Below are 26,970 nucleotides of genomic sequence, written 5' to 3' on the forward strand. Positions count from 1 at the left end.
AGATGATGCTTCAGAGACCACTGATCTAAAAGGTAGAGGACAAAACAACTGTGATTCGATTAATTCCAAGTTTTGCTCCCAAACTGACTCATAAGAATCTCGCATAAACTTACTTTGGCTTCATATATAAACATTAGTACAAAATAAAATTGTATGCTCATTTAACCTTATGTACTTCCCTGGGTATGGTCTGACTTTTAATATTCAGTTCCCAAGAAAGACATACTTACATTTAAATGTTGGATAGACACAAATGCATCTTATATATAGTAAAGATTGATTATATAATAATTCTAAATAAACAATGCTATTAGCTGAATTAGTAATTTACTTATTAGTTGATTTTTATTTTATCTTGCATATACTTACATTTGATAAAAACCAAGATAAACAAACAAATAAATAAATAAATTGACAAAACCCTTTCTAGAACATCATTCAGCACACTGATATTAATACACAAAGAAATCTGCATATCACCTATAATCACAAGGTCCTACTTGGGGTCACTTTTTGGATTTGATATTGACCACCAGTTTGCTATTTGTATACCATCTGTGAGGTTCTGAGCCTGGTGTGAAGGATTCAAGATATAAAAGGCTTATGTCTTATTTTTAACATACTGCAATTTATTGAACAAGTAATACAAGCATGTTAAGGTTAGGAATATGAAAGAACAATGAAATAAGTGATGTAAGCACTTTTCTCAACCATTGTCTTTCCCTGCGTGTGTGAAAAGGTTTTTGCTTAGAAGACTAAGAAGACTAAGATAGAATGGTAACAATGACTTGTATGAAAATGACATAATTTATAAAAATATGATAATAATCACACTTAAAAATTAGAAAATAAATGAGAGAAAACTCATTCATTCCTAAATGTATCATATTAATTCAGGATTCAGTAAATGTCTAATGAGCACCTAATTTGTGCCAAGTGCTATTGTAGGTGCTAGGTATACAATGAATAAACCTGACAGAAGTCCCTGACCTTGTGTAATTTACATTTGGTGTATTTACATACAATAAAAGTATAAGTGACTATTGTATATAGTATTTTAGATGATGATTAGTGTTTTGGGGGAGAAATAAGGAAAGGAAGAAGAGAAAGATGACCTAGGGATACTGAAATGTTTAACTGAGTATTCAGAGAAGGCCTCACTGATTAGAAGACATGAAGTTCCCGATGAAGGTGGGGGAACCAACCTTGGAAATATTTGAAAAAAGAACATTCCTGGCAGGGAAAAATGCATGATTATAAGCTCTAAGTTGGAACCATCCTTGGTATATTTGAAGAATAATTAGGAGGCCAGTGTGGCTAATAAGAGTTGAGGTCTGAGAAAAAATAATGAAGGCTAGATTGTATACAACATTCTTTTTTTTTTTTTTTTAAGATTTTATTTCTTTATTTGACAAAGAGAAAGAGAAAGAGAGCACGTGTGCACAAGCAGGGGGAGTGGGAGAGGGGGAAGGGAATCCGATGCAGGACTCGATCCCAAGACACTGGGATCACAACCTGAGCTGAAGGCAGATGGTAAGCCAACTGAGCCACCCAGGCGCCCTGCAGGACATTCTTTTGAGTGGAGGAATGACAGGTTCTAACATGTTTTCACACAATCACTCCAACTACTGTGCTGATTATAGAGTGAAGAGATGTAAGGGTACAAACAGGGAGAGCAATTAGTAGGCTATTACAGTGTCAACACAACAGATCATGATGGGGATTACAGCAGCAGAAATGAAAGGAAGAATTCAGACTCTGAACACATTTTGAAGGGGAGCTGACAGGACTTGCTGATGTGTGACATGTGGGGTATAAGGGAAGGAGAGAGTAGAGGAAAGCTCTAAAGCCTTTGAATTGAGCAAACAGAAGGATGAAGTCATTATTAACCAAGATGACGTGGAAGGAGTAAACACTAGGGAGAGATTAAGAATTTATTTTGAGGGGCTCCTGGGTGGCTCAGTGGGTTAAGCCTCTGCCTTTGGCTCAGGTCATGATCCCAGGGTCCTGGGATCGAGCCCCACATTGAGCCCTACATCGGGCTCTCTGCTCGGCAGGGAGTCTGCTTTGCTTCCTCTCTCTGCCTGCCTCTCTGCCTACTTGTGATCTCTGTCTGTCAAATAAATAAATAAAATCTTAAAAAAAAAAAAAAAGAATTTATTTTGAGCATGTTAACTTTGAAATGACTACCAGATACCCAGAAAGAGATGTCATATAGATGGGCACATGAGTCTGGAGTTCTGTAGAAAGGTCTAGACTTGAGTTAAAAGTTTTAATTTCCTCTTAAATTTTTGCTGAATTACATGTAGACCTATTGCTTATATATTTGCCTAAATCTGAAAGAGGAGAGAAATTCTAATGCAATGGAAAACAAGGAGCAGGTAACTTAAAGCCATATGGTCAGATTCAATCATTCTATTTTCTAATACTAATATTTATTATCAAATTTTATTGTATTTAATTGAATTAATTAACCTCTAAAGTAGATTGCAAACAGAATACTTGATACAATACCTACAACATAACTACTATTTTTAGTTAGGCAGAAAAGCAATTAGAGAAAAAGTTATTTTTTAAGGAAAATTTACCTTATAGAGGAATCATTTTAAGAATTAAAAAATAGAATTTTCATAAAAAGTAGAATTTCTATAATGTATTCAAATCTCTCAGCCACTAAGTTTGAACTCAGACCACCTAAAGAAAAGACAAATTTTCAAAATATTCTAACCCAAGGCAGAGACATATGGATGACCTGGTGGTTCAGGAGAAGCCTTAAGAGAAAAACTGGCAGGGCGCCGGGGTGGCTCAGTGGGTTAAGCCTCTGCCTTCGGCTCGGGTCATTGTCTCAGGGTCCTGGAATCGAGCCCCACGTCGGGCTCTCTGCTCAGCAGGAAGCCTGCTTCCCTTCCTCTCGCTCTCTGCCTGCCTCTCTGCCTACTTGTGATCTCTGTCTGTCAAATAAATGGATAAAATCTTTAAAAAAAAAAAAAAAAGAGAAAAAGTGGCATGTGAGATAGGATATCACTGATTGTTAAGGTAGAGATTTAGAAGAAGGGTAATGTGATCTAAGTCAAGTTCAACTATTATTTACAGTTCATACTGCCAATTAAAACAGAAAGGCTACACAATAACCTGGGGATATACTGAGAGGAACTTAGAGTTTGTTAGGCAATGGAAAGCTACTGAAGTGTCAGAATGAGATGTTCAGAAGTACATTTTATCAAGTCTAGTCTGATAATTACACTACAGGAAAAAGGACAAATTTATAGATTACTGGATACGTTTAAAAAAAAGAAAAAAATGTAGCAATAAGAAAGAAATATATTTTTAGATCCATTTTGGCGGTCGAATTCATGGAATAGGCAAATGAATCAGAAGATGACAGGAGCAGAATTTGAAGGAAGTTTAGAGATGATCTTGGTCAGCTTGTCTTTTTATGTCTGACCTTTATGTAGGCAGATGTCCCCAAGATTCCTGGCCCCTGTACACTCACCTTTATCCAATTTTTCAACTAAGCTCTGATATAGGTGCTGATATGAGAAAAATTTTCATCTGTAATTAAGAAACCAAATCAATTAAGGGAAGCATGTGTGATGAGCACCAAGGGTTGTATGGAAGTGTTGAATCACTATTCGTATGCCTGAAACTAATATTATGCTGTTAACTAACTGAAATGTAAATAAAGACTTAACAAATAAATAAATAAATAAATAAATAAATAAATAAGGACGGATTATCCAGTCAACCTAATTTTATAGACTGAGTCCTTTAAAAGCAAAGAGTTGGGGCGCCTGGGTGGCTCAGTGGATTAAAGCCTCTGCCTTCAGCTCAGGTCATGGTCCCAGGGTCTGGGGATCGAGCCCCACATCAGGCTCTCTGCTTGACAGGGAGCGTGCTTCCTCCTCTCTCTCTGCCTATCTCCTCTGCCTACTTGTAATCTTTGTCTGTCAAATAAATAAGTAAAAATCTTTTAAAAAAATTTTAAAAAAAGCAAAGAGTTTTCTTTGTTTCATTACAAAAGAGGAAGGAACATACTCTAAGCAAGAGGCAGATTTGATATATAAAAATGTATCCATTATTGTCTTGGAAGAAGAAGGAGCTATAGGATAAAGAATCTAGGACATCTCTAGGAACTAAGAGAAGCCCTTGGCTATTAGCCAGCCAGGAACTGGGGATCTCAGACCTATAAATGTAAGAAACCAAATTCTGTCATAAGCTTGTGAGCTTAGAAGAGGACTGAGTTCCACAGGAGTATACAGCTTGCTGACACCTTGAGTTGGCTTGTGGGCCTCTGGGTAAGGAATCGATGCACAATATACCCAGACTTCTGACCTACAGAACTGTATAATAGTCAATGGGCATAGTTTTAAACCACTAAGTTTGTGATCATTTGTGACAGAATGATAGAAAACTAATGTAATTTTCTTCTATAAAATGGCCAATTTCTACTTTTCTGGACTCTATTTAAATACATAGAGCAAAAGGAAACTCAAAGTCTTGAGGGGATCCCTTTTGAAATTTATTTTCAGATGGCTCTATTAGTTTGTACTTCATTGTTTTGAACTGATAGCCACCCTCCTCTAAATCCTAATTCTACTTTGAAAACCCACCTCAACTAGGCCTAATCTTCTTTTCAACTCCACTTCTTTCCAATATGTATTCTAAAGATCTAGAAAGGTTCTAATTCTACATTCGTATCAATAAAAAAGATTGAGCAATGACTACAAAATGTGTATGATTATTCATATGTCATATATACATACAAATATCAATCTACACAAATAATCAAATACTAGATTGTATCTCTGAAGGTCTGGAGTCATGTTTGCAACAAAATAGACATTTAATAAATATTTTTAAAGCAATGAATAAGAAGGCATAACAGGAGATTTCACGAATTTATTTTTAAAGATTTCACTTATTTATGAGAGAAAGCAAAAGGGCAAGAGAGTGAGAGTGGGAGGGAGGGGCAAAGGGAGTGGGAGAAGCAGACTCCCCACTGAGCAGGAATCCCGACATGGGGCTCCATCCCAGGGCTCTGGGATCATGACCTAAGCCTAAGGCAGGCACTTAACCAACTGAGCCACCCAGGCACCCCAGAGATTTCAATTAGATAGATGGTCAGGAAAGACTAATTTAATCAGAGAACTGACAGATAAGATTAGCTTTCCAGGTGAATAACATCAGGATGTGTTAAGATTCTGAGGGGAAGAAGTGTGGCACATTAGAAACACTTAAGGAACATAGCTGGGTCCACAAGGAGATGGATAAGAAGAAAGAAAGCTGGAGATGTAGGTCAGAATCAGATACTGATGAACCTTCTGGACTGGATTCAAGATTTTTAGTTTTATCTCAAGTGTAGTGGGGACACTTGGGAAGTTTTCATTTGCATTAAAACTGTACCCTCTGCTCTTTCCCTATGGGAATCAGGGAGTATAAACAATACATTTCCCTCTCTTTTGAGCCCATCACCAAACACCCCTTCTGCATTTCAATTTCTTTTACCTAGGGTTTACTAAGCAACTAGGAGTGGGAAGAAAATGGGATGCGTTAGCTATCCAATGAACTGAAGAAGTCAGAGGAACTATATTTTTCTCAATTCAGCAGAGGGGATGACTAAATGCCCATGGTTGTTCTATGACCAACTTTTACCCCCCTTGCAATGTTCAGATTTTAGGAATGAAGACTTCAATGGCAAAATTGGTTACGCATAAAAATTTTCACCATATTAATGCTGGTCCACAGATTCTTGGGTTTTCCAAGTAAGTATTGCAAAGAAATAAGGGTCTAAAAGAAACAAGAAGAATTATGTGTAACCTGACTAAAGGAAGAGTAACAACAATTGAGTTGCCTTCCATGTGACAGGCACATTGACGGAACCTGCACAGATACACAGCGTCTGGCACATACAGGCACTCAGCATGTGTTGAATATATGAATAAGTTATGGTTCACTGAAACAGTCTTTTGGCTTTCAAGTGGTATAAAATTTTGTCCACATTTTCTAATCAAATATATTTAGAAAGCTAAACCAGAAATAAATCTAATCTGAGCCCAAATATATAACTCATGGACAATTTTTTAAAGCAAGGCTACTTCAGTGGCACTCATAAAAGACCTGCATTGATATGTAGTATCTTCTCTTTTGATGAACTGTGTGTTGAACTGGACTATTTCAAAGCAACTGCCCTATTGAATTACAGATACAAAAAGGATTACACTCATTTTAGCATGGAGAATCAGATTTCCATTCTTTGAGAATGACTAAAAACCTCAATTTTTTTCTATCCACAGATGGTACTAATTTGAACACATCATTCCATGCTTCCTGGAGTAATCACACAGCTTGCTTAGATTTTCTAAACATGACTGAACTGTGATGAAGCGATCAACATTCACTGGCAAGGTATTCCATGAATTACATTTTTATTCATAAATTATTCTTATCTGTGAAATACTTTCATCATGGTTGAAATGAAAGTCTATAGAACTATAGAAGTGAAATTTGTTGTAGGTTTAAATGCATGTCAGTTTTTAGTGACTATTTAGTAGGTCTCACTCAGAAGAGGAAAATGTGTATAAAGTATAATTATTCTTTAAACTTCTGAATATCAGCTGTTAGAAGTTGCCAACCTCCCATCATAAGATTCTGACAGTGGTTTGTATTGACTTCTCACTGACCTGATTAAGTATACTAATATGGAAGGCCAAGTTTCTTTAAATCTTTATTTATGACTATATATTTTTATCTTCAACCACAGATGTACTTTCTTTTAAACAAAACAGATGCCTGAACAATTATATTTATAATTTATATTTATAAATCCTTAAAAAGTACCAACACAATTTTTTCCTAGTTTATCAAGAATATATTTGTCTCTACTAGTTTTAAATAATCTATAATCCTTTTAGAAACACAAGGTGCTAATATATGATCTGAGCATATACAAATAAAATTACACTTTACCAACACTAACATAGTATGAATCAATATAAAAATAGAAATTCTTATGAAGTGGAGTGCAAAAATATTTCAGCATAGCAGATATAAATTTTGCATTAACTTGAATTTGATCAATAACATTTACTGATCATTCACATTGAACAGTGTGGGTAAGTTATAGTCTTAGGGAATAAGCTGCTTTTCATACATATATGAAAAGTAATTTAACTAATAGAAACCACCACAAATAGGCGATGCCCAAAGGAAACGTTCAAGGAAAGAGAATATCTGGGGGCTATAACTTGAAGGAATAATTAAGAATCTGTAGATATGTGGAAGAAAAGATGTTCAAGGACATTAAGTATGGGAGAGATATAAGTAACTGTTACAAACTGTGAAAGTCTGGAAAGTATACTAGACTGAAGAAAAGAGTAATAATAAAAAAAAGAGGGGGCCAACAAGTGTCGTGTTGTTTGAGAAAAAAGTTTAGGTGACTACCTAAGCTCTATTAAGCAATAGAGAACAATCAACAGAGATTAACTGGTAAAGTTTAAACAAAGAAAATCCTCAGCCTCCATGTAACTAGTTATTAGGTAAAGTATAATTTAATAGAAACTGGTTAGATGTTATACACATGCAGTGTAATGCAGATTACAATAACAAACAATAATTGGGAATAGAGTTTTTTAAAAACAGCAAAGAATATCAGCAGAATGTGTTTATTTATTGGGCAGAGGGGCGATAGGAGTAAAACATGGAATGAACCCAGTAACTAGGTCAATAGATAAAATGTACACTGTTCACTTCCTAAAGGTAGACTATGACTTGGCTCTGTGTTGTAGAAAATTATACAAAAGAGAAACTCAAGATTTTAAATCTCTGTAATTATAAATAAAAGCAAATTAAATGAACAAGAAAATATAATAATCTCTGTTACTGAGAAGAAATATTTCTCTTCTCTCAAAAAAAAATCAAATAAATAGGTTGCCATATAATTTAATGAACAATATCTTCAACAACATCCTTACATAGCAAATGCTAATATCTGTAATTTGGCTCTTTCTCCCATCCAAGTACTAACCAGGCCCGACCCTGCTTAGCTTCCGAGATCAGACTAGATAGGGCGCGTTCAGGGTGGTATGGCCGTAGACAATTTGGCTCTTTCTTACAATGGCTCTCAATGTGAATGAGAGAATAACTATCAAACATGTTTTAGTAAAACTATTTCTTCAGAGGTTCTAATTATTCAGTTCAGGCATTCTTCTAGCAGTCTAGTTTAATCTAGAAATAGATTTTGGAGTAGCTGGGTTAGAATTTATCAAAATATGCTACATAAACATGATATTAGGTGGCACTATGAAACTGGGAACATGGGTTGACACATTCTTATTAGTGTGCTAAATAAAATCACCTTAAATATCCCACTTAAATGAAAGGGAACTGAGAAAGTATAAAGCAGGATAAAATTTCCTAAAAATTTTTTAAAGTGTCTGTCTTAATGCATGTATAAATGGACAATTGAGGGACCCAAAACTCTATGGACCATAGCTATAATAATATAGTTCTTAAATCAAGTATTACTGAATGTATAACTTATTTATAAAAATATTTCACTAAAACTTTTGTTTTGTTTTATTTTTGGACACCACTATGAAGAAAATGGGTTATATATGTTCTGTTTGGAGAGACAATGAATTGATTTGTTTTATAAAGTCATTAGTTTGACAGCTTTATATACCAAGCTAAATAGTGAGAATGTCCATCAAAAATGACAACTTTGATTGGAAATTATTTATCTGAAGCAGTTCTTAGGGTAGTAATTATATAGAAGAGTTAGTTGTCTATTAAGAACAACCCTATAACACCTGGAGATGAAATTGAATTATTGGCATTAATGAAGAAATGGGAAATATATACTGGTTTGTGGGATTTACTTGAGGATGGATATGAGTAAATGACATGTTAGTTTCATATTTTGTTAACATGAATAGAAATATCTTGGAAGGAGAAGATTGGGTTAGCCTAAGAAGTCAAGAGAAGCTAATTTGGCATAAATAAGCATCAATAAGCTTGGAAATCATAAGAGTGAATAAACATTTAAGGGGCATATTATATATATAGTATCACCACAGCAGATGATAAAGAACTGAGTCTCTATCAAGTTAGTAGTTAATGGGCAGTGAAGTAGAATGGGAAAAAGAAATCATAAAAAACTCAGTCAATAACGTCTGGCTTATACTGATACTTGAGAAATATTTGTTTAGCAAATAAATAAATAATTGAGCAAACAAATGGATGGTCGTATGTACTGATTTCAAGAAGAAAATGTCACCAGTGCTATAACCAATGTTGATTAATGAACAAGTATCACCAATGCTGATTGTAATCAAATGCTACTTAAAACTGTTCCTGTTTTCTAAGGATTGTGGCTGGACAGAAAACCCTGATAGACTAAAATGTACAAAAGGAGTCCTGGTTCTAAAGTTTGAGGAAAGCTCTATAAAAGAAAAAGAAGAATTTGGAGTTTTCCAGGATTCTGTGAGACACACACACACACACACACACACACACAGAATCAAAGGAGAGATGAAAACAACTGACAGAGGAGAAAGGATGAAAGGATGGAGTGAGATTGGAGACTTTGTGAAATAATGAAGCCAACAGAAAAATCCCTGATTGTCAAAATATTTTTAAGAACAAAAATATATACTGTTTATTTTAGAGTCATGTATATTATTGCAAAAGTCTATTTTTACATAAAAGTGTTCAGTATGACTAGAATTGTCAAAATCATGCAAAAAATAATTTTGCAGAAGCAGCAAAATATCAAAACATTCTACTGCCCAAACACAGGAAGTTTGAGGATCTGTTCTGATGGTACAGCAATAGTTCGTATCAGACTAATTCTGCAGATAACATCTACGTACTTTGCAGGAAACAAAGAAGCATATAAACAGCTTTTGGCTTAAAGTGTTAGGGAATGGCATATGAAACTGCCAAAACAGTTAGTTGGAAAAGGAGGGAGCCAAAGAGGGGTTAGACCTAAATTCTGGGTCTAAACTCCTCTGAAATCCTTGGCTAATCTCTTAATCATTCATGTATGAAGGACACACTGAGGAACACGGTGGAAAGAAACAGATGCAAAACTGAGTAGAAATTTTAGTTGCTTCCCAGGGCAGAGAAGACAGAATTTGGAGTTTCATTTCCACCAAAGTAAGGGATTGGTAAATAGCATAGGCCTCATACAAAATCCTAAAATGGCCCATACATTTAACTTTACTCTATATCCCAGGATTAAGGAATTTCCTCTGTAAATAATGGAGAAATCAAAACCACACATTCACAAAATTGTTACTCAGTAATTTAATAGTCTGGTAGAATAAAAACCAACACTCTTCAGAACAAGATAGCAAAATCCAGAGCTTCTGCAAAACATCACCAACAATGTCCAATGTAAGTTCAAAGATTACTGGGTAAGCAGGAAAATTACTAGAGACAGGAAAATGTAATTCATAGGAGGAAAAAGTGCTCAATAGAAAGAGATCACAGAATAACTCAGGTGGAGGAATTAGAAGAAAATGAATTTCAAACAATATAAATATTTTATTTGACTTAACAGAATATACAATCATAATTAGAAACCAAATAGGGAATTTCAGGAGAGGAATAGATATAAGGAAACACTAAACTAAATGAATCTCTAGAACTTAAAAATCCATCTGAACGGGATTTATTTAACACCAGTGTAAAAATAGAAGATTGTCAATAAACTTCATAAAACATCAACAGAACTCCACTCTGAAGAACATAGGAAAAAAAGTGAAAAAAATTTAATAAAACCTCAGTCATTCAAAGAATGATATCAAGAGGTTATAATTGGAGTCTCAAAATTGGGTGGAAGAGGGAAGAGAAATATTTGAAAAAATAATGGCCAAAAATTTCTCCAATTTCAGAAAAAAATTAATTTACCAATACAAAAAGCTAAATGGACCCTTAGCAAAACAAGTGCAACAAAGTACACTAGCCATATCACTGACAAACTGCCTTAAAGAAAATATAAAGAAAAAGGATCTCGAAAAGTGCCAAAAAAAATAACATGTATCACAGACAAAAGAATGACATCTTTAAAGGGAAAAATACTTACGGAGTGGGTGGGGAGAAACTACCTTTCCAGGGTTTTATATCTGGAATTATCTAAAATAATTCTATTTTTAAGTAAATAATATCTGATAGAATTTGTTGTGAGCATACCTGCACTAGAACAAAGTCTTAACAATGTTAAAGGGAAAGGACACTAGATTTGTGACACTGGGTGAAATGACACTGTAATAAAGAACACCAAAAACAGTAATTACACAGAAAAGATATGTGGTCTTTTCTAAATTTATTTAAATCTACTGGTAGATTTACTGGGAAGTAAAAATAAATTGTGGGGTTTACAATGTATATATATGTAAATTACTTATATGGATATCAAATGCATGACATGAATAACACAAAGTATGGCAAAAAGCATTGAACTGTACTTTTGCAACTCTGTGAAGTGGAGGAATGGGAGAAGGAGGGGCTGAGGGAGAGAGAGATTCTTAAGCAGGCTCCATGCCCAGTGCAGAATCTAACATGGGGCTTGACCTCACAACTGTGAGATCATGACTTGAGTCAAATTCACGAGTTGGATGCTTAACCTACTGAGCCACCCAGGTGCTCCTGCAACTCCATTTATTTTATACGAAGTTGTATAATATTAAGTAGCTATAACAACCCAAATAATCCTATTATAATCCCCTTGAGCAACCACTAAATATTAATAAGATAAAGAAGTACAGCCAAAAATACAACAGATGAATTAAAATAGAAAGCTGAAACTCTTCAATTAACCCAAAGGAAGGCAAGAAAGAAAGAAGGGAGGAACTAAAAAAGAGATAAGACAAAGAGAAAACCAATAGTAAACAGTAGAACTAAACTCAACAAAATTAATAATGACTTTAAATATAAATAGATTAAATGCTCCACTTAAAAAGCAGAGATTGGTGTTATACTGAACTGATGAATCATTGAACATTATATAAAAAAATAATGATGTACTATACCTTGGCTAATTGAATTTAAATTAAAGAAATTCTTGTATAGTAAAAAAATAAAAATTAAAAAGCAGAGACTGTCAGTCAAAATAAAAATAAATGGTCCAATTATATGCTGTCCACAAGAAGCATACTTTGCTGTCACTATGCGCGTAGTTTAAATATGATACAAATAATTCAAAAGTAAGGTTAGAAAAAGATGTATGATGCAAACAATAAACTAAAGAGCATGTGCCTATATTAATATCAAACAAAAGAACTTTTAAGATAAGGAGTATTCCCAAAGATAAAAGAGACAGTTATAATGATTAAAGGGTCATTAGGGAATTATAACAATCATAAATATGTATATGTTTTAAAAAAAACAAACTCTGAAGTGCATGAACCAAATATTGACAGAACTGAAAGAAGAAACAGACAAATCCACAATCATGGTGGTATATTTTAACATTCCTTTCTCAATAATCAATAGAACAACTGGGCTAAAATATAGTAAGGATATAGATTTGCAAAACATTTGCAAACACAATGAATTCATACAGAGAACATTATGGCCAACAACTGAAGAATATAATTATTTTCAAGTGTGCATGGAAGAATATTCAACAAGATAAATCATATGCAGAGCGATAGAAAATTTCTCAACAATTTTTTAAAGATAAAGTCTTAAAGATATATTCTTTGACAATAATGGCAATAAATTAAAAGTTGATGAATGAGAATATCCGGAAAAGTGCCAAATAATCAGAAATCAAACATATTTTTACGTAACCATGGCACAAAGAATAAATTGGAAAGGAAATTAGAAAATATTTTTATCTGGAAGTAAAAAACTAAAAGTTTTGATATAAAATTATCAGAAGGAGACATCACTATGATTGTATTTGAAAAGAAGAGAGGTTTAAAATCATTTTGCTAAGTGAAATAAGCCAGATTCAGAAAGGTATAGATAAGTCTGAAATCGAAAAAAGTCAAACTCATAGTAAGAGGATTTAGCATCATTAATCATCACTGATATGAAAATAAAAACTTACAGCAAGATAGAAATTCTTTACATGAAGTGGAATGTCTGAAATTATAAAGGCTGTTAACACCAAATTCTGCTAGTACTGAGAATTAGAACTCTCATATATTACTGTTAGGTATGTATTTAAAATAGTACAACCATTTTAGAAAACTGCCAGTTTCTTGAATACAAACACATATCTAGACTATGACCCAGCAATTCCACAAGAAAAGATTTAAACAAAAATATCTATAATGCTTTTATTCATAACTTAGTTTAGAACAACCTACATGACCAGAAAAACAGACACACAAATAATGGAATAGTCATATAATGGAAAAGTATTTAACAGTAAAAAAGAACAAATTAGTAAAACCCTCAAGAACATGGGTTTCACAATTAAGTTTGAAGAAACAGACCAGAAATGAAAGAGTACATACAGCTCAAGAACAACTGAAAGTAACTTTTGCTGATTGAAATCAGGACAGTGGTTGCCTTTGAGAGTGGGTGTCCAAGGGAATTTTCTGTGGTAGATGGAAATGTTCTATATGTCGTTGAGTGGTGTTACATGGGGGGTACGCATTTGTGGACAACCACTGAACTGTATGCTTAACTTCTGTGCATTTCATTTTATATAAAATAATTTCCCATATGTAAAAAACATAAAAAAGAAAACATAAAAATATGAGAAGGAAAAAGCTTTCCCATAAAAGTATAGCAGTAATATCTAAAATAAGTTACATATTACATCTCTACAGAAATTTAAAATACTAGACATTAGGGGCACCTGGGTGACTCAGTGGGTTAAAGCCTCTGCCTTTGGCTCAGGTTATGATCCCAGGGTCCTGGGATTGAGCCCTGCATCGGGCTCTCTGCTCAGCGGGGAGCCTGCTTCCTTCTCTCTCTGCCTGCCTCTCTACCTACTTGTGATCTCTATCAAATAAATAAATAAAATCTTAAAAAAAATACTAGACATTGATACTTTTTAGTTAATGTTTTATAAATCTAGCTGTTAGTGGGATAAAACAAGGAGCTTTGTTGTATTTTTCATATATCCATACTAGAGAAGAAGCCTTACAGATTAGTTCAAGTAGTCAACAAACACTTTCAACTTCAACTATCTTCTGGCAATTGTTCAATCTTCAAGCAAAGTTCCTACTAGCACTTGTGAGAATAGCATTCTATCCAGCTTTCAAGGAACATGTCTTATACAGTTAACCATTTCTCTGTAATGATATCCTAAATATACAGTTAGTTTTAAATTTTAAGTCTAAACTTTAAAAATGTTAGACTTTTCTTATATAACAAATATTAATGTAGTTGTGTTTAAAAAAATCACAAACAGGATCTTGGTTTTTAAAAAAAAAAAAATCCTTTCTAAAGCAGGCTAATTTAATTACCAACAAACCAGAAAATTAGGCTACTTAGTTTTAATGTATCTTTTAATTGGTATAGATTTCATTATTGTGATCCATAAGGAATGACAGTTATTATCTTTCTAACATTCATTGCAAATTGTTTTTAAGGTAATAATTTTTCATAATAAGGTAACCAGACACAGAACTAATGGGTGATTTGAGGGTACAATGAATACTGGGTGGTGAAAATTAAAATTATAATGATAACATTAATATACTAAGAATCATTATTTCTTTACTTGAATTTTGGAAGTGTTTAATCACATGGTGACTGCTATTTATGCATGCCTTATTTTATGAAATAGTTTCCTGACCAAAAGTGTGGGGGGGTGGGATTATGGACATTGGGGAGGGTATGTGCTATGGTGAGTGCTGTGAAGTGTGTAAACCTGGCGATTCACAGACCTGTACCCCTGGGGATAAAAAGATATTATATGTTTATGAAAAAAAAAATAAAAAAAAAAAAAAAAAAAAAAAAAAGTTATTTTCTTACACACCATGAAACTTGTAATATTTGAAGTTCATTAAGGAGAGGTTAACAACAACAATTTGTTCAAAGCTTTTTCTTTATATTCATATTGCACTGTTTTAAAATTGAATTTAAATGTAGCATTGTTAATGAAATTTTGCCATCAGTAAAAGTCATTTATTTTACATTTCAGAATTTTTACACCGTTCATAAATGGTTTCCCTGACGCTTATAATCTCACCGAAACAACAGGCACATTCCTGAGGCTTTCAAGTAATAGGGTTACTAGAGATAAAGAAAGAAGGCTCTTGCATGCACACAGGCACATCCTTAATTTACTTAAAAAAGAAAGTAAAAGAGAAAAAGGAAAAAAAATAGAGTGAAATGGGGGAGGAGGTTGATATGTAGAAGCTGTTATGAAAAGTACCAGCTACAGCTGCATAGGACAGGAATGGAAAATAGGGTAATAAGATATGCCCCAGTTCTTAAATAAGTTAATAAAAATGCTGCTTGAAGAACAGCTGTTTTTAGCTGGAGCTGGGATGAAGAAAGGAGTAATGCTGGGAGTGTGCTTAGTGAAAGGTATTAGAGCATCCGTGGGGTCAAGGAGAATCATGCAGAGTAACTCCTATTCATTTTTTACAAATGGAATTACTTTTTTTTTTTTTTTTTAAGATTTATTTATTTATTTGACAGACAGAAATCACAAGGAGGCAGAGAGGCAGGCAGAGAGAGAGGAGGAAGCAGGCTCCCCGCTGAGCAGAGAGCCCGATGCGGGGCTCGATCCCAAGCTCGATCCCAAGCTCGATCCCAAGACCTTGGGATCATGATCCAAGCTGAAGACAGAGGCTTTAACCCACTGAGCCACCCAGGCGCCCCCAAATGGAATTACTTTTAAAAGGAGTTTTACATTTATAATTTAGAATTTGACACCTAAGACAATTTCACAAAGCCAAACATCACACCTTTGGAATGAATCCAGGATTAAAAAAAATGTGATACATGTTTAGGAACTCTAAAAATTCACAGAATGGCTGCTGTATTTTACATAGTATTTTTAGTATTATAGTACTTTTGGTATTAAAGGTAAGCACATATCTGATGATAGAAATTGAGTTTTCCTTAATTTTAAATCCGTTTTTGGGCAAAAGTCTGTATAAAGTTTTATCATAAATATATCGGCACAAATTAATGAGGAAATTCATATAATGGACCTCAATCTCCTTACCCCATAAGAATTTTGTTCAGATATTGTGAAATAATGGAAGAAAACGATTCTAATTTCAATAACTACAAATGATTCATTTAATTTTTAAGGTAAGGGTAAATAAGAAGAAAGAGTTCTGGATCAGTGGTAGTTCTGCTAATAATTAGTTATAGCTCACTGAACAGACGCTTAACCTGTGTGCTTCATTTCCCATGTCTGCCAGATGAAATGACTGAATGAGGTTATCTCTGAAGTCCAATGAAGATATAAAATTATATAATTCTAAATTTTAAAAGCACAAGAAATAAATTTGTTTCATCATAGTCTTCCCATAGTTCCTAGCATACTACTTCATATGTATTAAATAACATCATCTTGAGTAGGTGGATAAAAAGGGTACCATGCATGATATTAAACTTGCTTAGAATTTTTGCTGGAAGTATTTTTGCTAGAAGCATCTTTGCTGCATAACTAATTGGCTGGAAGGCAACTCTGACATAAATGATAAAATCATGAAAAATAAAAGAGGGATATTCATTAAAAAGGACATAATGAAACACTAAAAATGAACGATAGAATTTGAAAGACTTTATTGCAAAATACTAAATATCTGAATACATTAAAAATGTATAGTGTTGATTCGTGGCAGTACTGCAGAAATAATGGATTTTATTTTTTGGAGTGTACCTAAGCACTTGTCATCAGCAAAGTTTTTCATCCATCGTATCACGTAGGCTTTTGTTTGTTGATTTATCTTCATGTACAGTATCTCATTTTTTTCCCCTAAAATTTATTCCTTCACTAAAGGATATATCAGTTTCCAAATACTGGAATGCATTTTTGTAAGTGAGCTTTGTCTTTCATTGTGAAAACTTTCCACACCGTTATTTGTTCTTGGCGTTTTGTCACATGCCCACTGATGGATGTTCCAAAGTTCTGTGGGAAGTATGGGTTCAAAACTCTGTGCCACGCTACTCTTGATCTCAAGTTTGTGAGTTCAAGCCCAACACTGGGTGTGGAGCCTCCTTTAAAAAAAAATAAAATCAGGGCACCTGGACAAAAAAAAAAAAAAAAAAAAAAAAAACTCTGTGCCATCCTACAGACCACCATAGGAACTGGCTAGATTTATATCATATAAAAATGGGAGAACTGTAACAATAGAGAAATGAAACCAAACTGTCAACGAGCTGATGAAATGAACCATCAACTCAAACTGTCAGCCCGTTATTTTTATCTTTTTCAGTGAAATTTCCTTACAGAGTGGAAATGATCTGATTGTGGTGAAAATGCTTACAGCAAAGATGCTTACTTAGAACTATTAAATATATCCCCATATGAACTTCTGCTTTGGAGAAGATGGAGTAGATGTATTCTTGCTACTCCTTCCACAACCTGCAACTAAAACCATGGACATTAAATATAAATATTTAAATATTTATATTTAAATATTTAAATTAAATAATATAAAGTGAAGACACTCAAAGGTGGAGAGAAGGCAGAAGAACTAGGGAAATCAGGACCCAAGAAACAGCACAGTGGTGAGTTCTCATACATCCCTGAGGCCAGCAATCTGGAAAAGACAACTAGCTGAGGCCAAGAAAGTCCCAATAAAAGCCTGCTTTCTCTAGGCAGAAAACCATGTAGCTTAGTGAGATGAAAACTTTTAGACAGTAACAGCTCTACCCAAAACCACAGAAGAAAACTGTGGCTCCACCTCCTCACATACAGCAAAGGTCAAATGGGGAACCTAGTCTCCTGCCCTAGGTACAAAGGCACGCCAACCATCTTTGATAGGGTGAAGTTGGAGTCGACAGAATAAGAAGCTAGAACTTCTACCCTTTCCAGAAGTAACAAGACCCCTCCCCCATGTCAGTGGAGAACCCATGTGGGAGCATAATGAGGAACTCCTATCTTTCCCAGCTAGGGCCAGGAAGCCTCCTCAGTAGAGGCCTAGTGGGCAGCCCTTTTTCCTGTGCCCACTCAGCATTCTTCCCTGGGGTGTCAGCAGAGGGCGAGGAAGGAACTCAGATTCCTACCCCCCACCTGCCAGGAATGGAGAGGTGCCCTCCCTTTCCTTACCAGAGTGGGTCACAGGAAATCATTATGCATATAATGGCCTTGATAATTATAGGGCTATTCACATACTAGGTGAGCTGTGGAAACTGTGGTTTTTTAACAAAGAGTTTATTTCACCTAAGGTATAAAATTTTTGTGTGTGATGCTGTTGGTATTACTTCCTTATTATCTTTTTGATGTTAGTAATGTCTATAGTAGCTTAATTCCTAAATACTGGTAATTTGCATCTTCTTTTTCTTTGCCAGGATTGCTAGGGGCTTGTTAATTTTAACTTTTGTTAATTTTAAATTTTACTTCTTATAACTGCATATGAATCTACAACTATGTCAAAATAAAGTTTAATTAAAAAATATATTCCAGAAGACACACCTTTCTTAGATAGTTTGCCATATAATTGTCTAAAAATAATTTTATAACCATAAGTTCCTATTTAAGGCTCCCAAAGTATACACATTAAGTGTTTACTGTGTGCTTATCACTTTTCTAGGACTGTGTACTGATTGATTGGTTGATTCATTCAATCTTCATAATGTATTTATTGAGTATCACTGAATTCCAGACACATTTCTGGACATTGGAAATAGCTGTAAACTACACAAAGAAAAATCCCTATCCTCACAGAACGTGCATTATAATGAGGACAGACCCATAGACAATGCCATGTACAATACAGAAAAGTAAAGCAGATAAAGAGGACAGAAAATTCTACCTGGGAGGAGGTTCAATTATAAATAGATCAGATCCTCTTTAAAGAGGTGGCATTTGAGGATAAATTTGCAAAAGATAAAGGAGGAGACAATACATAACTGGGGGAAGAGAATGGTGGGTTAAAAACGGACCCTCTGGGCCACTGAAATGACTGTGGATTTTATTCTTTGTGACTTGGGGGGGCTCAGTAACTATGTAATGAACAAATTCTTCTTCTAAAAATTACTGCAGTCTTTTAGGACAATGGTCAAAAAACAATCACTATTTTTAGAGTTACTTATGTTGCTTCCTATTTTAAATTTAACAGAGTTCTTTTTTTCCATCATATTATATTCAAACTTCTGCTACAAATTTGCAAAACTAAGAGCAAAATAAGGCCCACTTAAGTTATTCAACCTCCCCTCCTACACTCTTTCCAATACAATGCATTCCACTCTAGTCAGGTTTCCACCTAAGCCTGCCCTCCCCTCAGCTTTTTTTTAAAAGGTTTTATTTATTTGAGAGAAAGACAGAGATAGTAATTGAGATAGGGAGTGAGAGCATGAGCTGGGAGGAGAGGGAGAAGCAGGCTCCCACAAAGCAGGGAGCCCCATGCAAGGCTCTATCCTAGGACCCTGGGATTATGACATGAGCCAAAGGCAGAAGCTTAACCAACTGAGCCACGCAAGCACCCTTCAGCCTGATCCCATTCCTTTATCTCACTGTGTATCTTAGAATTCATATTTACTTCCTTCTCTCTTTTAATCTCACTATTCATGAATAGTGATGGTGCCACAGGATGGCTTACCATGAGTGCCTTAGCATACCCACAATCTTTAGTTCTCCCTACCATTCATATAGCTCAAATAAAATGAAGAATGTTCTTTGACATGTAATATGACATTTTCTCAAAGCACATTGAGGAACAATAAAAAAGGGTATTTCAAAAACTTGGCTTTTTTATTGATCTGTATCAGATTATCTAAGTAAACACTAATATAACTGCCTATGAAATTCAAGTTTCAAGACCATATCATTTCCCATTAGGTTACTGAATCTAAGCTTCTTATACAAGGAAATGCTGAAGCTGCCAATGAGCAACATCTAATTTATATTCCATTTCTTCAATACAGCTTTCAGTAAAATCTATTTCTAATCTTCAATGTAGCTTTCAATAAAATCTATTTCCTATTTGATTTAATCTTCAATCCACACAATTGATTAACTATTAATATAGTTTCATATTTAATTGCCTTATATGTATTGGATATGTCTTTACAATAATGGTGGCATTATTCGGAAGCACACAGCAGAGATCACTGATGCTATTTGGGATACAAACTTGAATCTTGAACCCTAAACACAGAGCCTGAAAATAGTAAGTATTAAATAAGTATTTATTGGTCAAATTTCCACACTACAAGTGCAAAAGTTACTTCAGACCTGATATTCACTCTTAAGAGAAGTATTATATTTAATACTTAAGTCCGTATGAGGGATATTTTGTAAAACACTTGAATTTCAATTAGAGTAGCAATGCTAATAGCTATTTCTTTCTGATCTGTGACAGGCAACTATAATGGTTTTTATGCTTTCAGCAATTACTGACTAGTAAGTAGAATGTGTCAATTCACTTGCTTAAGAACAAATAGGAGCATTCAATTTTCCTACAAACTTGACTTCTCATCTCAACTAAGGTGATGGATAAGGAGAACAATGTCAGTGGGTTGCAGACAAAGGAAAAAGTGAACTTTTGAATTACTGCATTAGTTTGCAACCCTGAGAAACATTCTTACCACCCACATTCAGTCCATTAAATGGTATTTGAGAATGGTATGCATTCTTTTAAGTGATATAAATATTTTATATTTTTAAAAACCTGGTAAATGGAAACCAAATTTAGTTGTAATGACAGTTTGCCCAGTAATCTCTGTATTGCTCGGAGAGGTCCACAGAATAGGGATGCAAATAAAATGCATGACAGATAAATATTTCTTAAATAATTCTCAGGGGTACTGCAGTCAGTACTTTGCAGAAGAGGATTGAGAGTAAAATATATATTAATATAGATAATTTATTAAAATATATATTATGTATGAACATATATAATTTTATTAATATGTATAAGTTACATATATTATATATATTATATACTTAAAATGCAAAAATATATGCATATGTTTTTATGCCATATATGTTTTTTTCAAATAACCAACAGTAGAAGAAAAAAGAAAAACAAGGAAATTGAACACATTCCAATTCAATCATACTGTTCCATTAATATATTTGCTAGCTCAAAGGAAATAGTCAACAAAACAAAGAGGAAACCCACGGAATGGGAGAAGAAATTCACAAATAACAGTACAGACAAGGGGCTGATATCCAAGATCTATAAAGAACTCCTTAAACTCACACACAAAACAGGTAATCACATCAAAAAATGGGCAGAAGACATGAACAGACACTTCTCCAAAGAAGACATACAAATGGCTAACAGACACAAAAAAATGTTCATCATCATTAGCCATCAGGGAGATTCAAATCAAGAACACATTAAGATACTACCTTACTTACACCAGTTAGAATGGCCAAAATTAACAAGACAGTAAACAACATGTGTTGGAGAGGATGTGGAGAAAGGAGAACCCTCTTACACTGCTGGTGGGAATGCAACTTGGTGTAGCCACTTTGGAAAACAGTGTGGAGATTCCTTAAGAAATTAAAAATTGAGCTACCCTATGATCCTGCAATTTCACTACTGAGTATTTACCAAAAAGATACAGATGTAGTGAAAAGAAGGTCCACCTGTACCCCAATGTTCATAGCAGCAATGGCCACAGTCGCCAGACTGTGGAAAGAACTAAGATGCCCTTCAATGGACAAATGGATAAAGAAGATATGGTCCATATATACAATGGAGTATTATGCCTCCATCAGAAAGGATGAATACCCAACTTTTGTATCAACATGGACAGAACTGGAAGCAATTATGTTGAGTGAAATAAGTCAAGCAGAGAGAGTCAATTATCACAGGGTTTCACTTACTTGTGGAGCATAAGGAATAACACAGAGGACATCGGGAGATGGAGAGGAGAAGTGAGATGGGGGAAATTGGAGGGGGAGACAAACCATGAGAGATGGTGGACTCTGTGAAACCAACTGAGGGTTTTGGAGAGGAGGGGGTGGGGGGTTGGGTGAGGCTGGTGGTGAGTATTAAGAAGGGCACATATTGCATGGAGCATTGGTGTGGTGCATAAACAATGAATTATGGAACACTGAAAAGAAATAAAATTAAATATATTTATATTTATATTTGCTAGCTCAGTGGACTTCCAGTGGGTTCCTATGTACCTGATATCTTCTGTTGGACAAAAATGAATGAAGAAATCATTGCTGAAAATAACACTCCTAAAAACCACAAATGTGTATTTTACTTTCCCTCAACTGAGTTTTGGTCATCCAAGGGATGTAGATAATTCTTCTCTCTTGATATTAAATTACTGAACTTGGAAGAGCTTTGAATAAATCCAAACTGTAAAATTATCTTCCAAGGGAAAAAAAAAGTTTTAAAAACTCAATATTAAATCACATTTACTAAGATTTGAAAATAATATGAATAAGTACATGTATTTTGATCTAATATGAGATTCTAAAAGTTCAGTCCTGGTTGCACATGAACTTGCTCTAATATTTTTATTGGTACATATGATATATTTTGACATAAAATACTGTTTAAAGTACCAAGGTTTGGGACCATCATCTATATTTGCCCTATTCCAACATGCTTAACTGTGACAATGGAACCAGCTTAGACGCCAAACACTAATCTTCTCATAAATTTAGTCGTCATGATGCATGTTTAACTGTGCCCAGATAGGCCCAAGTTTACACTGAGAAAAATACCCAATAATCCCTGGAAGGAATGTTAAGGTCAGACACCAGGCAGTGAGAGAGTGAGCCAAATTTGATTTTACTTTATGTCAAAAATAAGTACAGAGTCAGTGACTCAGAGCTGACTATACACCATGACCAATCTTAGACCACTATAAATTAGAAGTTTGCAACAGCTATAAAACTGTTTCCATTCTGAACAATGAATCTCCAGTTCTAGCTAATATCTAGTCAACAAACAATTCATGTGAACCCAGATAAAAGCAAAGTATTTACCTAACAAATATTGTAATCAGAAATATAATTACATCCTAGACCTGAAACTTAATTTAAAGATGAAAAAATTGCTTAACTATTTTTGAAGTACCAATTAATACTTATGTTTCATGTGAATGACTCTCCTTAATTAAAAATACTTCTACATTTGCAAGGGAGAAAATATCTGTAATTTTGCCTGGTGAAAATGTAGAAAGAATATTTTTAAAAGATTTTATTTATTTATTTGACAGAGAGAGAGAGAGAGAGAGCACAAGCAGGGGTAGCGGTAGAGGGAGAGGAAGAAGAAGCCTTCCTACTGAGCAGGGAGCCCCATGTGGGGCTCAAACCCAGGACCCTAGGATCAACATTTGAGCCAAAGGCAGATGCTTAACCATCTGAACCACCCAGGTTCCCCTAGAAATAATATTCTGCAATGGGATAAAAACCCTTATGGAAAATGATAAATTTCATAACAAAACAATCCATTTCTTTCTTCTACAAACATGTGAGTACCTATAATTCCCAGGGTATCTGCTAGGAACTGTGAGGAAAATAAAAGACAAACCAGACATAGACCCTGCAAGCAAAAAGTTTACAGTGGAATAGAGTGCATGTCTAATTTCAGCATTGTTCTACCCACGTATCTTGTTTAAATGCAGACTTGTTGTGAGTCTTATTTTCCAAATTCTGACTCCTTAGATCTGGAGTAGGGTCTCAGGGATATACATTCAGATGCAAGGAGTTAGGAATACAAACTTTGGAAAAGAATTTGTCTTCAGTAGTGAGTGCGTACATCACACACAGTACCATATATCTAATATCTGCCTAATTCATTGATTTAGATTCCCTTCAGCTTTCACTCATGTAGTCTTCTAACCCTGAGTTAAGATCAAATTCAAATATATATATTTTTTTACAAAGACCTGTACCTTGCATTCAGGTGTCTCTTTATCAAAAGCAGGTTACTTACTATTTTGATTCCATGTCTCAGTTCTACTAACTGAACTTCTGCTTTGTTCTTGTGATGAAGCAGTCACCCTGAGTACCAATGGACTCAGTAATGAGTCTTTGGCCTCATTTTCAGTCTTGAACCTCTCATTTATCTCAGAATTATTGTCCTGTCTTTTTTCCAGTTCTCTGAGACTCAGTTCCTGTCCAATGATCAAGACCACTGTACCTGGTACTAAACCATCTACCTGGATTTGAACATATTTCCTTCTTCCAGATTCTACATAGCAATGGTCTGCTGCCTACCTACTAGGCAACTACCTATCACTCTTTTTTGAACCTCTCTGACACTCCCTGTCCTCACTGCTACATAGCACCAACCATCAAAGTTCATGAGTAATCTACTCCAGTACTTCCCCAGATTTAGCCATCAGATCACCTAAAGAGATGCTTAACAGATTCTTGGGCCTTAACTCCTGAAGATGAGATTCAGCAAGTCAGGAGTGAAGCCTGTGGCTTTAAAGCTTGGCATGTCTTTGAAGAATTTAAAACACACACACACACACACACACACACACACACACACACACACTTAAGTTGGACTTTTAAGAATGAATACAGTTTTGTGTGACCTAGAAAAGGAAAAGGACAATATAGGTACAGGAAGCAAAACAATTTGATCATGAGAAAGTGTTGGATATGTTTAAAAAGAGAGAGTCTAATCAATTATTAGCCCATAGCAAGTAGCGAGAAGTTAATAAATGTCCTTTGAATTGAATACTTCAAGTCTAGCTTTGCACATTGACAGTATCGTAGCCAATGAGGTTTATCCAAGGCGCGATTATTGCTAATTGAATACTTCAAGTCTAATATACTGAAAAAATGAAGTTTGGCTAGAGGCATCAGCTAGATGAGGAAAAGCAGTGGAGGGACATAAGAATGAAAAGCTAGACAGAAGTCAGATTCTAATTGTTGATAAATTCTGGGATGAATTTTCTTTCTTTCTTTTCTTTTCTTTTTTTTTTTTTGAAGATTTTATTTATTTATTTGACAGAGAGACAGCAGGAGAGGGAACACAAGCAGGGGGAGTGGGAGAGGGAGAGGGAGAGGCAGGCTTTCTGCTGAACAGGGAGCCTGATGCGGGGCTCGATCCCAGCTTCCTGAGATCATGACCTGAGCCAAAGGCAGACCTTAACAACTGAGTCATCTAGGTACCCCCAGGATGCATTTTCTAGACAAAAAGAATATGTAAAACCTTTGGAGTATTCTGGACCATCTCCTACATCTTGTGGCTTTCATTCTTAACTCTATGCTTCAAATCTCTATGTTTAACTTTTACCCTCAGATAATAAACTTTAACTGCCAACATGTAAATGCTCTAAACTGTGAATGAGAGACAATTCAATCAACGTAAGAGGGTAGGAAGAGAAGACTGATGAGCAGGCTGGATGAGTGTGTGTAGTAAGGCTACCTTAGGGTACTATTACAGGAAGCAATGAGACTATGATGCAAAATGGGGCAGTCAAGTTGGAGAAGGAGGAGCAGAGTGCAGAACCATGGCAGAGACTGAACTGATTAAGATCTGATTTTATGCAGGAAAGATGGGAGTAAGAATCACATATAAATATGAGGCTTGGTGTCAAAATGATTATAAAGTACAGGCATAGAAAAGTAGGGAAGAGAAGAATTCATGTAGTATAAATTCCATGTGAAAATATTTAGGGTTGATATGCCAACCAGTTCCTTAGCTGAAATTTTCTAATAATTTATGTGTGTGTATTTGTGTGTATGTATGTGAGAGAGAGAGGTGGGAAAAAATGCAGGAGAAGGTATATTAAATTGATGGAGTAATGTTCTAGAGGAGATATGATATTGAAACAGATTTCTGAAATGAGGAAGTCAATGATACCCCTAAGAGGCTATCCGGAGAGCATAAATGAAGATATGGGCAAATTTTGAAGGAGGTTAAGTCAGTATCACAATATAGTAAAATGAATAACCACATCAAATATAGATGATAACATGGGTAGATTATGTTCAAAATGAGAGAATAATTCTGCTATGGAAAATTGAAAGAGTAAGAACAAAGGGTATATAGAAGATTATGGAGCAACTAGGAGAGTTAGAAAAGGTGAATTTATAGCTGAAACAGGTAAACTGTTTCTGTTTTTTTATAGCACTATTCTTCAGCCAGCATCTAGTGAAAACAAACAGTGGAATCCTCTCAGCGTTGGGAAACCCCTGGAAGATGAGTCACAATGGCATGGTTTGAGATATCAAGAGTAAGAGATGGCGTTGCTGGAAAGCATCCATTCCAGTTGAACAGTGAGAACACTGAAGTCTGAAGAAGTGTTGCATTGGAAGAATGAAAAGGAAAGGATGCTGATCAGGATGCTGAAACCAGAGAGAAGGCACACCATGTCTCAAAGTTCTATGGTTTACCGCCTCAAGGATAGAGAAATGGAGTAAAATTGGGTGATGCTGATTTCAAAAGGAGTAAGGAATTACAAGATGCTACCAAGATAATAGATTCCGATGTGCTAGAAGTAAACAATTATGCCATTACCCACAGTCCCTGTTGGAACTTCCAGGAAAGTAATTATCAGGAAGGAATCAGACTTACATGTATATGCGCAGGTACAATACTGGAGAAGGTAAAAGGATGAAGGAGATTATGACATAGATCAGACCAGTGCTGGGAAGGCAAGAGTTTTATTCTTTGTGGACTAGAGCTTAGTGAACTGGATGTTTTTATTCAAATAATATACAAGATAAGGGCTGGTATATACAAAAACAAATAGATGAATGAGAGTTTGACACCATCAGCTATGGAATTCAGGGAAGCATCTAGAATTCCATAAAATCAATTAAGTAAAAGATAAATATCAAAATGTTTACATGTTCATTCCATATTTTAAATTATGAGAAAGCATAACTCAATAAGTTCAGAGTTTGGATAGTAAGAAATAGATATTTGTGGAAACACA

The 26,970-nt window shown here is 34.8% G+C and overlaps 1 protein-coding gene across 1 annotated transcript in view; it reads right to left on the reverse strand.

Moving 5' to 3' along the window:
* LOC111141999 (protein tyrosine phosphatase, receptor type Q) overlaps positions 1–26,970 on the reverse strand; it is a 202,867-nt gene that overhangs the window by 101,695 nt on the left and 74,202 nt on the right. The gene's annotated exons all lie outside the window — the stretch shown is intronic.

This window comes from Enhydra lutris, unplaced genomic scaffold (assembly GCF_002288905.1).
Source record: "Enhydra lutris kenyoni isolate GAN:26980312 unplaced genomic scaffold, ASM228890v2 scaffoldscaffold7, whole genome shotgun sequence".
NCBI classification, from domain to species: domain Eukaryota; kingdom Metazoa; phylum Chordata; class Mammalia; order Carnivora; family Mustelidae; genus Enhydra; species Enhydra lutris.